The sequence below is a fragment of the Podarcis cretensis genome (assembly GCF_951804945.1).
Source record: "Podarcis cretensis genome assembly, chromosome: 2".
Classification (NCBI taxonomy): domain Eukaryota; kingdom Metazoa; phylum Chordata; class Lepidosauria; order Squamata; family Lacertidae; genus Podarcis; species Podarcis cretensis.
Window position 1 is genome coordinate 9,031,784 of NC_137171.1, and position 13,390 is coordinate 9,045,173.

At 44.8% G+C, this 13,390-nt stretch overlaps 2 protein-coding genes across 4 annotated transcripts in view; one reads left to right on the top strand and one right to left on the bottom strand.

The window, feature by feature from the left end:
• The window catches only part of LOC307210707 (claudin-34-like), a 219,286-nt gene that overhangs the window by 88,501 nt on the left and 117,395 nt on the right, over window positions 1–13,390 (bottom strand). The window contains exon 1 of one of the 2 annotated variants that reach the window (XM_079966849.1): window positions 9,112–9,126. The exons of the other annotated variant lie outside the window; for it this stretch is intronic. The gene's annotated coding sequence lies outside the window, so the exon portion shown is untranslated. Of the gene's footprint in view, window positions 1–9,111; window positions 9,127–13,390 lie in introns of those variants that run through there. 2 annotated transcript variants of the gene reach the window in all.
• The window catches only part of LOC307210698 (glycoprotein-N-acetylgalactosamine 3-beta-galactosyltransferase 1-A-like), a 41,656-nt gene continuing 39,402 nt past the window's right edge, over window positions 11,137–13,390 (top strand). Inside the window, exon 1 of one of the 2 annotated variants that reach the window (XM_079966834.1) lies at window positions 11,137–11,246. The gene's annotated coding sequence lies outside the window, so the exon portion shown is untranslated. Of the gene's footprint in view, window positions 11,247–12,113; window positions 12,390–13,390 lie in introns of those variants that run through there. The other variant, XM_079966832.1, reaches the window with a different exon arrangement.

Here is a 13,390-nt window from a genome sequence, read left to right on the forward strand (position 1 = left end):
TGCAGTAAAGGTAAAGGGACCCCTGACCATTAGGTCCAGTCGTGACCGACTCTGGGGTTGCGGCGCTCATCTCGCTTTATTGGCCGAGGGAGCCGGCATACAACTTCCGGGTCATGTGGCCAGCATGACTAAGCCGCTTCTCGCGAACCAGAGCAGCGCACAGAAACGCCGTTTGCCTTCCCGCCGGAGCGGTACCTATTTATCTACTTGCACTTTGAAGTGCTTTCGAACCGCTAGGTTGGCAGGAGCAGGGACCGAGCAATGGGAGCTCACCCTGTCGCGGGGATTCGAACCGCCAACCTTCTGATCGGCAAGTCCTAGGCTCTGTGGCTTAACCCACAAAACAGCAAAATCATGAGCAGCTTCCCATCCACAACAGGTTGCTGAGGTTCTGGCCATTTTCACAGGAACAATGCAACAGTAGATTAAATCAGTTGCAGTGTGCTGGAAGAAAGTCTGAGTTGCGGCTTCTCTGGATCAGATGTCTCTACCTAACCAGGGGGTGGGAGAGAGCAGGGGAACACTTTCTTTTGCTGCTTCTTTCTGTGCATGGAAGGAAGAATGCAGGAGGGAGGATGTCCTTCAATGACTAGACATGCTTGTTATTCCCTCTCTCACTGCATGTTGTCTTCTCTTTTGTTTCCAGGATGTCTGCCAATGTCTTCCTGGGTCCCCTCCTGGCCAAACCCCCCATGCGGGTGAAAGAAGACTCCCTGGTGGTCAGGTGGCTGAGATTCGTGTCCTGCCTCCAATTATCCGCATTCCTAATGGATATTTTGGCCTTGCCGATGTGCATTGCATCCACACTCAGTGTCAACTGGAGAGTGTGGCGTGTGGAAAACGTCAAGGGAATCGGCTCTGGAAACATCTGGATTGGAATTTGGGATGCCTGCTTTTGGAAAGACCCTTCTAACGACGGCAACTCTTATTACCATTGTGAAGATCTCAGTGAGCAATATCCAACCCTCCCGAGGGAAATTTTTATTGCTCAGGACTTAATGGTCTTAGCTGCCGTTATGAATTCAGCAGCCCTTGTATTACAGTCATTTGCTCTTTCCAATGTGCTCGAGCCCGGAAAACACAAGGATTTTCTCTTAACCTTTTTTGGGCTTGGAGCTCTGCTGAACTTATCTGCAGGAATACTCGTCCTGATTTCTGTGGTATGGAACATGTCTGCTGTCTTACAAAATGGGGAAATTGACTTCCCCGAAACTTTTGAATTGCCTCAAATTCCCAGCGAGCAGCATATTGGACCTTCTATTTATCTAGGCTATATCGCTGCGGGTTTCCAGCTGCTGAGTGCAGCATTGGTTGGGATGGAGAGATGTTGCATCAGGACCTCCACAACAGATACATCTCTAATAGAAACTGTAGTGGTGATTACCCCAGGAAGTGGGATGAAAAGCCAGAGTCAAACTATTTGTTCGAAGTGTGGTTCTTTGCTGGATCTAGTAATTCAAGAGAAATCCTCCACAGTGGAGATGGAGGAAAGCTGTGCAAGTGATCTTGTCATTCCCAAGGAATCCTGCGCAGTAGAGATGGAGGAAAGCCGTACGCCCCAAAGCTCACCTGAAGGACATCAAAGTCCACCTGAAGTCCCAAAACATACTATTATACATGTTATACCCTACAACAGGGAGTCGTAAACTATCAGACCCAGATCAACGCAGATCGCTCCATACACGGATGGATCTGCGTGGATCAGGATATGATAGTTTTGTTTTGGGACTTCAGGTGGGCTTTGATGTCCTTCAGGTGAGGAGGCCCTTTTTTATGACTAGTATTTATTTATTTATTTATTTATTTATTTAAGATTTTGTTGATTTACAAAAGTGTGCAATGTCTCTCTCTCATGTTTTCTCCCCCCATGTAACATTTTTACAAATCATTTTCATTTGTTGAGACATTAGGAAGAATAGGGGAAATAGGTGGAGGGGGGTAACGATGGGTGGGGGTGGGGTCGGGTGGCGATTTTTCTATTTTACTTACTATACGTAGGGTTTGGTGTTAGCATTGTTTGTGCAGGTTCTTTGCTGTTTGCTTGTAATTAATAAACCAATTAATAAACCAATATTAATTAAAATATTGACTCTGTTCGCATGATCTTGGCCGGTCTTAATGCACGCTCTCGTCCCGTTTTTCAGAGCCTCCTCCAGAGCAGACCCACTAAAGCCTAACTGGTGGGTCTACTCCTGTGTAGGATTCTGTTCTTGATAATTGTGCACTTGGGTCTGGGTTAAAGGTGGATCTACACGGATCCTCATGGATCCTCCACTTTTTAAAAAATAACTCCAACAAATGCAGTGTCAAATCACACCTGGAAGGCATGCCTACAGACTGGACTATCAAAAACGTGGATGCAGCACCACAAAAACATGGATCCGAGGCATGGATCCTCATGAATTCATATGATTTTTATAGTGAAACAAAATAAAAACACCATGATACTGCAGACCACTTTTTAGTCTGTAAGCAGAACCAAAAAAACCACGCATCCACAGTTTCGTGCTGCCGAAATGGAGCAAAAACATGGTTAAAAAACACGCATCCTCATAGATCCTCATGATTTTTGCATTAGATCAGCCCAAAGTCACCATCAGATCAAACATCATGGCCATGGGCACAGCATGCAACACAAAAATCACGGATCCACGGCTTCCTGGCGACATCGTATCCCAAAAACGTGGTTTTGAAGCGTGGATCCTCATGGATCCTCATGCTTTTTGCATTGGGCCAATCCAAACTCACCGTCAAATCACACATCATGTCTAGGGTCACAGCTTGCACCACAAACAACTTGGCTCCACGGCTTCCTGGCCACTCCATGGCCCAAAAACGTGGTATTGAAGCACGGATCCTCATAGATCCTCATGATTTTTGCACTAGATCAGCACAAAGTCACCATCAGATCAAACATCATGGCCATGGGCACAGCATGCAACACAAAAATCACGGATCCACGGCTTCCTGGCGACACCGTAGCCCAAAAACATGGTTTTGAAGCACGGATCCTCATGGATCCTCATGCTTTTTGCATTGGGGCAATCCAAACTCACTATCAAATCACACATTATGCCTGCACCACAAAAAAAAAAAAACTCAGATCCACAGTTTCCTGGCCACTCCATGGCTCAAAAACGTGGTTTTGAAGCACGGATCCTCATGGATCCTCACTCTTTTCACATTGGGGCTCCAAAACTCACCGTCAAATCACACATCATAGCCAGGGGCACACCCTGCACCACAAAAATCATGAGTTGCACTACAAAAATCACAAAAATGCCCTTACCTGCACTGTAATGTCACCACTGGAACATTATTATTAGAGCCGATAGGAGAATACATGACTATATATTGTACCAATATATGGTTCATCTTCAAGAACAGATCAAATACATGCCAAAGTATTAAAGAGGAGAAAAAATATGAAACTGCTTACATACTGTCAACTAATATCCAGATTCAAGAAAGACTGTATGGCAAACATTTAAATCAGTGAAAGGACAGAATTTAAGTCCATCATAACAGAGTTATGGTACAGTGGAACCTCGGGTTGCAGACATAACCTGTGTCTGAGGCACGTCCGCAATCCACAGCGTTCGCATCCTGAAGCGCCACGCCTGCACAGGCGCAATTTGGCGCTTCTGCGCATGTGCGAGTGGTGAAACCCGGAAGTAATATATAGTAGACGAAATCTATATAAATATATGGTTTTTGTCCAATAGCAAACTACCTAGAATTGGAAATAATACCACTGCTTTCGGATAGGCATTGATTCAAAAGATTTTCCAGAGGTTTTCGTGTGTCCAGACTGTCAATCCACTGTGGCCAAATAGATTTTGAAACTGCAAACTGCAACTGGGAAAGTTGGTGATGAGCAAGATCTGTTCCCATTTCCCAACACAGAGACCATAGAGCAGTTTCTGTAGAAATCGGCTAAGTGCCTTTATAAACATTCAGCTTCTCAAATCGAACCCCATCATGAATATTTCAGGTGTAGCTGTTGGAGGTGGAGGGCAGAGAATGTGCTAGTCCTTACCTCCCTCCTCCCAGCCCCATGATCTGTTGCCCAATGGGCTGAATTTCAAGGCTTTTGCATGTAAAGGGCAAGCTTGTTCTTTACTTGTTTAGACTCTTAAAACTTGGGAAGAGATATTTGGCTCCATGATCAAAATGACCAAAAGGGTCAGCTTCTAGAGGACTGGAAAGATCATGATTGTACCTCCCCTACCCTCAGCCCTAACTCCGTTGAGTATTTTTTGTTATGAGACTGAGTGTTTGGGGCTGATGCTGTAGCATTCTTGTCTGGGGATTTGGTGGAAAAACAGAAAAGTGACCCTCACCTAACTCTCCAATGCCCTTCAACAAGAATGCTGTAGGAAGTATTGCTAAGCCCAAAGGGAGGCAAGAATTTGCTTCAGCTCACCCTGTTAATGGAAGAGCAAAAGCTAGGTGTGTGTCATTCTCAATCAGTCTACTTTCAGAACCCTCTTATATCAGGCCACATGGTCACTGGAGGTGGCCCCATCATGCAGACGTGACTATCCACACAGGGACCATCTATGTTTACTTTTTCCTGATACTGGATTTTAAGCTACAGTTACATCTTTTAAAACAGCTGCCCGTATATCACACTGTATTCCATCTGCCTTCCAAAGGAACACGTGGCTCTCCCCACATAGTATTGAGACTGCTGATCCAAAGTGATCAGTAATTTTTACGGTAATTACAATCCTGCTTTCCCTTGTACCAGCTTACCTTGACTTCAGTAAGGCCTTTGAAAAGGTCCCCCATGATATTATTGCAAAAAAGCTAGTAAAATGTGGGCTAGACAAAGCTACTGTCAGGTGGATTTGTAACTGGTTGATGGGCTGAACCCAAAGAGTGCTCATCAGTGGCTCATCTTCATCCCGGAAAAAAATGACTATTGGGGTTCCACAAGGTTCTGCCCTGGGCCTGGTGCTATTCAATATTTTTATAAATGATTTGGATGATGGAATAGAGGGCATGCTAATCAAATTTGCAAATGACTGCAAACTGGGAGGGGTTGCTAATACACCAGAGGGCAGGGTCAGAATTCAAAATGACCTGAATAGCCTAGAGAGCTGGGCCAAAACAACAATAAGGAGTTCAGTAGGGAGAAATGTAAGGTACTACACCTGGATAGAAAAAATGAAATGCACAGGTGGGGGACACTTGGCTTGACAGCAGTACCTGTGAAAGGGATCTGGGAGTCTTAGTTGACCACAAGCTGAACATGAGTCAACAGTGTGATGTGGCAGCTAAGAACGCCAATGCAATTCTGAGCTGCATCAGTAGGAGTATAGTGTCTAGATCAAGCGAAGCAATGCTGCCACACTATTCTGGTTGGTCAGACCACACCTGAAATACTGTGTCCAGTTCTGGGCACCACAGTTGAAGAAGGATATTGTCAAGCTGGAGCATGTCCAGAGGAGGGTGACCAAAATGTAAAAGGTCTGGAATCCAAGCCCTATGAGGAGAGACTTAGGGAGCTGGATTTGTTTAATCTAGAGAAGATTAAGGAGTGACATGATAGCCATGTTTAAATATTTGAAGGGATGTCATGTTGAAGAGGGGGCAAGCTTGTTTTCTGCTGTTCTAGAGACTAGGATGCAGAATAATGGATTCAAACTATGGGAAAAGTGATTCCACCTAAACATTAAGAAGAAATTGCTGTCAGTAAGGGCTGTTGGACAGTGGAATATGCCACCTCGGAGAGTAGTAGAGTCTCCTTCTTTGGAGGTTTTTAAGTGGAGGCTGGCTGGCCATCTGTCAGGAGTGCTTTGCTTGTGTGTTCCAGCATGGCAGGGGGTTGGACCAGATGGCCCTTGCGGTCTCTTCCAGCTCTATGATTTTATGATTCTATGACACTAGCTAGTACACTGCACTGTTCCATTTGATAGATATTGTTGCTATTTTTTAAGCTAAAGGTTATGTATAGCTGCCATCTATTAGTCTTTGAGCCAGTGTGGTGTAGTGGTTAAGAGCGGTGGACTCGTAATCTGGTGAGCTGTGTTCGCTTCCCCGCTCCTCCACAAGCAGCTCCTCACAGGGTGTCTGTTGTGGGGAAGGAAGGGAAAGGAGATTGTTAGCTGCTTTGAGACTCCTCAAGGGGAGTGAAAGGCGGAATATCAAGTCCAAACTCTTCTTCCAAACTCTTTGTAATAGTGACATTTCCCATAAATATGCTGAGACACAACTGAATAATGTTATAGATTTCAATGGGATTGATGGAAGGGCCAAGTTTATTCAGCAGTTTAAATGAATGGGGCATGGAAGTGCTTAACTGGTTCTTGAGCAGGGCCAAAACCTGGGGGAAGGAATCTTCAGTCTCTGTAGCAAACAGCAGGCACAACAACATTTTGTATGGAATGCAGAGCCAGTTCTTCTCAGAAGCAAGCAAGGGGAGCCTCTGAGGTGCTGGCTGCACCACTAGAGCTGGCGGCATGGTGTGAGTACCAAGGTTGGTTTTGCTCTCTGCATTTTTCCTGAAGTTGTTGAGCTGTGAAAATCATGTCCACTGTCCCCCTAGAAGGCTGAAAACCATTTTTGGATTCAGGAAGGGTCACCTCAGATAATGTTAAGAGACGGTTTTTTAAGATCCTTGCAAGAATTTTGCCGGCCACAGCTAATAGAGAGATGCCTTGATAGTTTCCGCAATCAGTTCTGTCACCTTTTTAAAAAGAGATTGATAATTTTGGCATCCCTGAAGTCTGCTGGGATCGCTTCTCTCTCCCAGAGTTTTTTGATGCGCTTGTGAAGTTGTCGCGTAAGTTCAATTCCACCCACTTTGAAGATTTCAGCAGGTATCCCATCAGGTCCACTGGCTTTGTTGTTTTTCACTTGGTTAATAGCTGTACACAACTCTCCCAGATTTGGAGATACAGCAAGCTCATCTCTAATTTGTTTTTGCGGATTTGTGAGAGGACCTCAGCAGCTATGGGGGAGTTGTGGTTAAGGAGAGCCAGTGTGGTGTAGTGGTTAAGAGCGGTAGTCTCGTAATCTGGGGAACCGGGTTCGCGTCTCCGCTCCTCCACATGCAGCTGCTGGGTGACCTTGGGCTAGTCATGCTTCTTTGAAGTCTCTCAGCCCCACTCACCTCACAGAGTGTTTGTTGTGGGGGAGGAAGGGAAAGGAGAATGTTAGCCTCTTTGAGACTCCTGAAGGGGAGTGAAAGGCGGGATATCAAATCCAAACGCACAGTGCAATAGCTTCTTTATCTTTTAGAAGTGTGGTACCATCTGCTGAGTGTAGGGGGCATATGCCATGATTTATTGGTCCATAGATGGTCTGTGTGGCTTTAAAGAAACTCTGTGCATCATGAGTGTCGTCTAAGTGCTGGATCGCTTGAGCTTTTTTTTATCCACCAGGTGTTTTTTAGTTCTCTGGTTCTTAGCATTGGCATAGGTTTTTTTTCTTAGTGGCACAGTTTCTTTCTCTTTGCCAGATCTGAAATGCCTTCCTTTTCTTGTCAATCATGCATTCAATCTCACTATCATTCTCATCAAACCAGTCCTGGTGTTTCTTGGTTTGGTATCCAATAGTTTATTCACAGACTGCAATAATGGATGTTTTTAGATTGGTCCAGTGTTCCTCGATGTTATCAGGGAATTCTGAAAGTAGGTGGTCCTTAAAAGTAGTTTGGAAGCAATCCCACTTAATGGGAGCTTGAAGGGCTTGAGTGTTCATTTTGGTCCACATATTCCATGTTCCAAAGTTCAATTGTCTTTTACGACCCCTAGGTGGTGACCCCACTGGGCACGGTAATCCAGTCAGGGGAAAAGGGAGGCAGACTATGTTTAGGGCACCGTTTCCAGCCCCTTCCCCTTTTCGGGGTGAGCAGAGTGGATCCTAAAAAGGGCTGCTCAGTCATGGATACAGATGCTGAGCTGCTCAACTGCCTCGATCCTTGAGTCAGAACGACTGAATTTGTATCCACCGCCCATGTGTCGGTTCATGGCTAGGGGCTTCCAGATTTCACATTCCTGCCCCCGTAGCCATTTGCTGATTGCCATGGGGAGGGGTTGGGGTTTGGCTTGGGTTTTTGGAAGACGCCTGTGCGTGAATTTGTTTTATGTGTGTAGATCAGTGCATGCTGACCAAAGTACAGTCTTCGCAGTAGGGCTCTGTTCTGATGGCATGAGTAGTCACGATGAACTGGTGGATCCTATCTGCTGCAGCCTTCATCCATCTTCACAGCCGTTGTAACACACTGCTTGTTATCATCCGCCTGTTCTGCTGTTGAGGACTTCTTGGATCATTCTTTGTCTAGCTCCTTCCCTGTTATGGACTAAGCTTGGATCCTAGAAGAATAGGCAAGTAGGATCCTAAAATGCAAGAACTGATTGGCTTGCAGGAAAAGACCAATCAGGCTCCAGGAGGGAAGCAGAATCAGCCAATCAGACGGGACTCATTGTGTAAATAATGTATATAAAAGCCTGAGGTTTGGGGGGAAATTCAGTCACTGTTTTACAAGCTGCAATAAAGAGCATGAAATCACTACAGGACTCTGAGCATATTTAATTTTCTTTGACCTTACTGCCTTGGGTGACCCTGCTGGGAGTACGAGATTCCCGACGGCTTCGCTCACAAGCAGCCACCGCTCTGCTTGCAGCCAGCAGGGCCAATGGTTAGGGACAACGATGTCCCATCTTTCCTCCAGGCGGCCTACGTGGTTATCTCTGCCGTCCTCACAACGACCCTATGAGGTAGGCAAGGCTGAGAGAACTGGCGGCCACCTACCCACCCTCCCAACATCCCCGTGGGTGAGTTTCAGGGCTCAGCAGGGAGCAGTGGAGGGGCAAGGATTCGAAACCTCCAGTCCCAGTCCAGTGTTCTAACTACTAAACCACACTTCCCCCCATTGGAGTCTATAACAGCCTGGAGGGCCACAGATGCCCCATATTCTCTGGCTCTGAGATTTTCAACTGCTTCCTTTCTCTCCCTTGTTGTGCAAAAAGAAAAATGCCCATGAAAAAATATGACATTTTTGGTTCTTTGGAGACTCGCTAGAAGTCCTGGCAAAGTCAGTTTTGCTTCTCTCTCTCTCTCTCTCTCTCTCTCTCTCTTCATTTAAGGGGGCCTCAGCACTTTTCCCACCCAACTTCCTCCTGCACACACACACCTCCAGCTTCAAAATTTCCTTGAAAAACTAACCAACCAACCCACCCATAATTGGAATTTACAAGATTAAGGAGATAATTTATTTTTATATGATGAAAATAGTTGGGAGGATAAGTTAATTGTGCAAGGAAAGAATAGATATTATGGAAAAATCAAAAGAAACAAGATTATTATTTGGGTCCTTAAAATAACAACAACACATGCCTCCCCAGTGGATTTCAGAACAAATATGTCTCTTTTTTTAACATTACCCAAACACTATAATGCAAGGAGTTGTAGTGACAATGCAGTGAGATTCTACTCAGAGTAAGCCTATTGGAATGAATGGATTTCAATTAGTTGTGTCCTTTAGTTTTTGCTTTTTATCTAGATAATACCTAATTAGGGGTAGGGATTGGTTTGGTTTCATTCTGTTCTTGTTTTTATTAAGTATTTTGTTGTGTTGTTGTTGTTGAAATTCCACAAATTGCACAGCAGGATTCCAATTTGGTTTTTTCTGTTGCAAAACCATTTTTCTTGTCAATCTTAAATAATTCATTAATTTGGTAATATTGAAGCCAATTCACTTTATCTTTAATTTGATCAAACGGTTTTAACTTAATACCTTCCTGATCCTCAGTCAGTACGTCTGAGTATCTCAACCATTTATTTTCCGTATTTAACTTTTTTGGGGCTTCTTCTTCCATTGGCGAAATCCATCTGAGGATCCACTACTGCTTTAAGGGAGGTCTTGGTGTTGGACATTTTCCTGATCTGCTGTTGGGTCCCTGGAGCACAGATTCACACGAAGCGGCAAACAACCTTGCAGGATTCAACAGGATTTATTTGAAATGCATATGCAGAACAAAGGCACAGCGCGATCAGCTCGCAATCTGCACACCCCAATCAGGGTGCGCCCACTTTTATACATTTGCAGAATATAATACCACCTGATTTCTGGGAAATCAAAAATTATAGCAAGTTCCTATGTCCTTACATGGGCTTGCCCCCCCCCTCCTTCCTGCAATGGCCCCACCAGCCCCACCACACCATGGCAGTGTGCATTCCTGAGTCTGCTTATCTCTTTACAACCTTGAATAATAAACATTTGAGCCTGTTCAATCAATGCCAGCCTTGTCCTCCTGACGGAACTCTCCTTTCTCAGAAAGGCCGTTTGGTGGGGGTTTCTTATGTCCCTACACTCCCCACTCTTATTTTGGGACAGATTTTGCTCAGAGAGCGGAATCTCGTCCTCTCGTGGAAGACCACCATTATATGAGGAGCATTCATCTCCTGTCAAGTTAAGTGTTGCACAGAGACCGCCTTGTCTGGCGAGGATATAATTAGAGCAGATTCCATCTGGTTTCGTCCAATTGCTGTGCTATCAAATAATAACACGGTAGTAAATGGATACCTTTGTGTAAACATAGAATATCACATAAAAGAACACATGTAGGACTTTGTTACTAAATTACTTGTGGCATTCCAATACCTTGGGAAAAACATTTACTCAGTAGTGGTCTATGCTTTACACTTAGCTGGAAGGTCCACTAACGATTGAAAAATGCAGTTTGCTTTGTCCTCCGCCGTTTTTGTGTGTTCTCAGGTGGCAAGCTAGCTCCCCTCTGGTCTTATACCATCATAGTGCTACAGCAGCAACAGTCCCTGGTGAATCCCCTAAGGGCTTTCATTCGACCATGCCTTGTCTGGCCCTTACCATAGCTAGCGCAGGTTTGGACATGTCATGAGAGAGATGTCTTTGCCTTGGCCTTTCTATGGGATATTATTATTATAGGCTCTGGTCTTGCACTCATGGGAAATTGTTCACTTGCTCTTAAAGGACCAAAAAGCTTATTGCAGCCTGGATACACTTGCCCAATTCAAACTGAGTCCAATTTGAATTTATATATGCCCATGGTTCCCAACTTTCCAAATCAAATCTGTTAAAACAAGACCATTCTTTAAAAGGGCACTTTGCTATGGCCCTACACACTGAAGCAGAGAGAACTGCCCTGTGAGAGGGGATGCATGGGTTTTGGACCACTACTGTGAAGGTCCCTTTGCTACACCTCAGATAGTGGGGGAATATGGAGCAGGAGCTGCATAAAAGATGGGAAAAACAGGTAGGCTCACACGAGACGTGGTGATTCTTCATGTATTCTTGACTTGTGTCATTCAGGGATTCAGCAGAACAAGCTAGCTCATAGAACTGAGCCTCAAAATCAACTGCAAGCCTATGAAGATGTCTTAAAGGAGCCTATAAAGATGTCCTGAAGGAGCGTCTCCACCTCCATCGTTCTGCCCGGATGCTGAGGTCCAGCGCCGAGGGCCTTCTGGCGGTTCCCTCATTGCGAGAAGCAAAGCAACAGGGAACCAGGCAGAGGGCCTTCTCGGTAGTGGCACCCGCCCTGTGGAACGCCCTCCCATCAGATGTCAAAGAGATAAATAACTACCTGACATTCAGAAGACATCTTAAGGCAGCCCTGTTCAGGGAAGTTTTTAATGTATGACATCTTAGTGTATTTTTGGTCTTTGTGGAAGCCGCCCAGAGTGGCTGGGGAAACCCAGCCAGATGGGTGGGGTACAAATAATAAATTATTATTATTATTATTATTATTATTATTATTATTATTATTATTATTAAATTTGGCATTACCTTGGGCAGTTCTTACATCTGTCCCTGGGGACATTTTCAAATAGCTTCCAATGGAAAGGAATTGCAAGGAAGACATTTATGCCAGCTCTTGAGTTACTCTAAATAGCCCCAATTTTGTGTCCTAGTTATTTTCCAGGCCTAAATCATAGAATTGTAGAGTTGGAAGAGACCACGAGGGTCATCTAGTCCAACCCCCTGCAATGCAGAAATCTTTTGCCCAACCTTGGACTCAAACCCACAACCCTGATATTTCAAGTCTCATGCTTTACCAACTGAGCTATCTCTGGCCTCAAGGCAACAGCCACTTATGGGAGTTTGCATCACAAAGGCCAGACAATGCCTCTGCAGCGGCCAATCAGATGCCTCTCAGAAAGTCCCAAGCTGGGTGGGTTAGCAACAGCCACTTCCTTTGCTGTTCATTGGCAATGGTATTCAGAGGCATACCATCTCTGAACCAGGAGTTTCCATATACCAGCCAGATAACAGTTCCATGTGACACCCACCTTACCTTCCTGGCGTTCTCCTTCAAGTTGTGAATGAATTGGACCAAGACCCAGGTTACTGCGGATCATTGTATCTGCCATGGAAGATTATCAAGAAACTTCAATTGGTACAATATATATAGCTGCCATAATTTTGACTGGTACAGCCATATGTATGTATACTAAAAAGGGACACGGGTGGTGCTGTGGTCTAAACCTCTGAACCTCTTGGGCTTGCTGATCAGAAGGTCAGCAGTTTGAATCCCCACGACAGGGTGAGCTCCCGTTGCTCTGTCCCAGCTCCTGCCAACCTAGCAGTTCGAAAGCACACCAGTGCAAGTAGATAAATAGGTACCGCTGCAGTAGAAAGATAAACGGCATTTCGGTGCGCTCTGGTTTCTGTCATGGTGTCCTGTTCTGCCAGAAGCAGTTTAGTCCTGCTGGCCATATAACCCAGAAAGCTGTCTTTGGACAAACGCTGGCTCCCTTGGCCTGAAAGCGAGATGAGCGCTGCAACCCCATAGTCGCCTTTGACTGGATTTAACTGTCCAGGGGTCCTTTACCTTTACCTTTTGTTTTTACCTAGGTATACTAAAAACAATGTACTTATGTGCTTTTTTAAAGGAAGGTTTTAGTCCTTATGATTGGGGAAAATAGATGTGAAGCTCCATTGAACAGCATCTGGTAAAATCTTGAAAGGGTGCAGTTCAGAATTTCCATTGATTGGAAAGTGTTCAAAGTTGAGTTTGATCAAAAGCAAGTCTCCAAGTCTAATGTGGGGAAATGGCTGGGGAAACTCAGCCAGATGAGCGGGGTATAAATAAATTATTATTATTATTATTATTATTATTATTATTATTATTATTATTATTAGGAAATCTTAGAATTGTAGAGTTAGAAGGGACCCTGATTATCATATAACCCAACCGAATATGCTGCTGTCCCATACAGGGATCGAACCTGCAACCTTGGCATTAACAGCACCATGCTCTAACCAGCAGCGGTGGCCAAACTCGGCTCCCCCAGATGTTTTGGGACTACAATTCCTATCATCCCTGACCACTGATTCTGTTAGCTAGGGATGATGGGAGTTGTAGTCCCAAAACATCTGGAGGGCTGAATTTGGCCC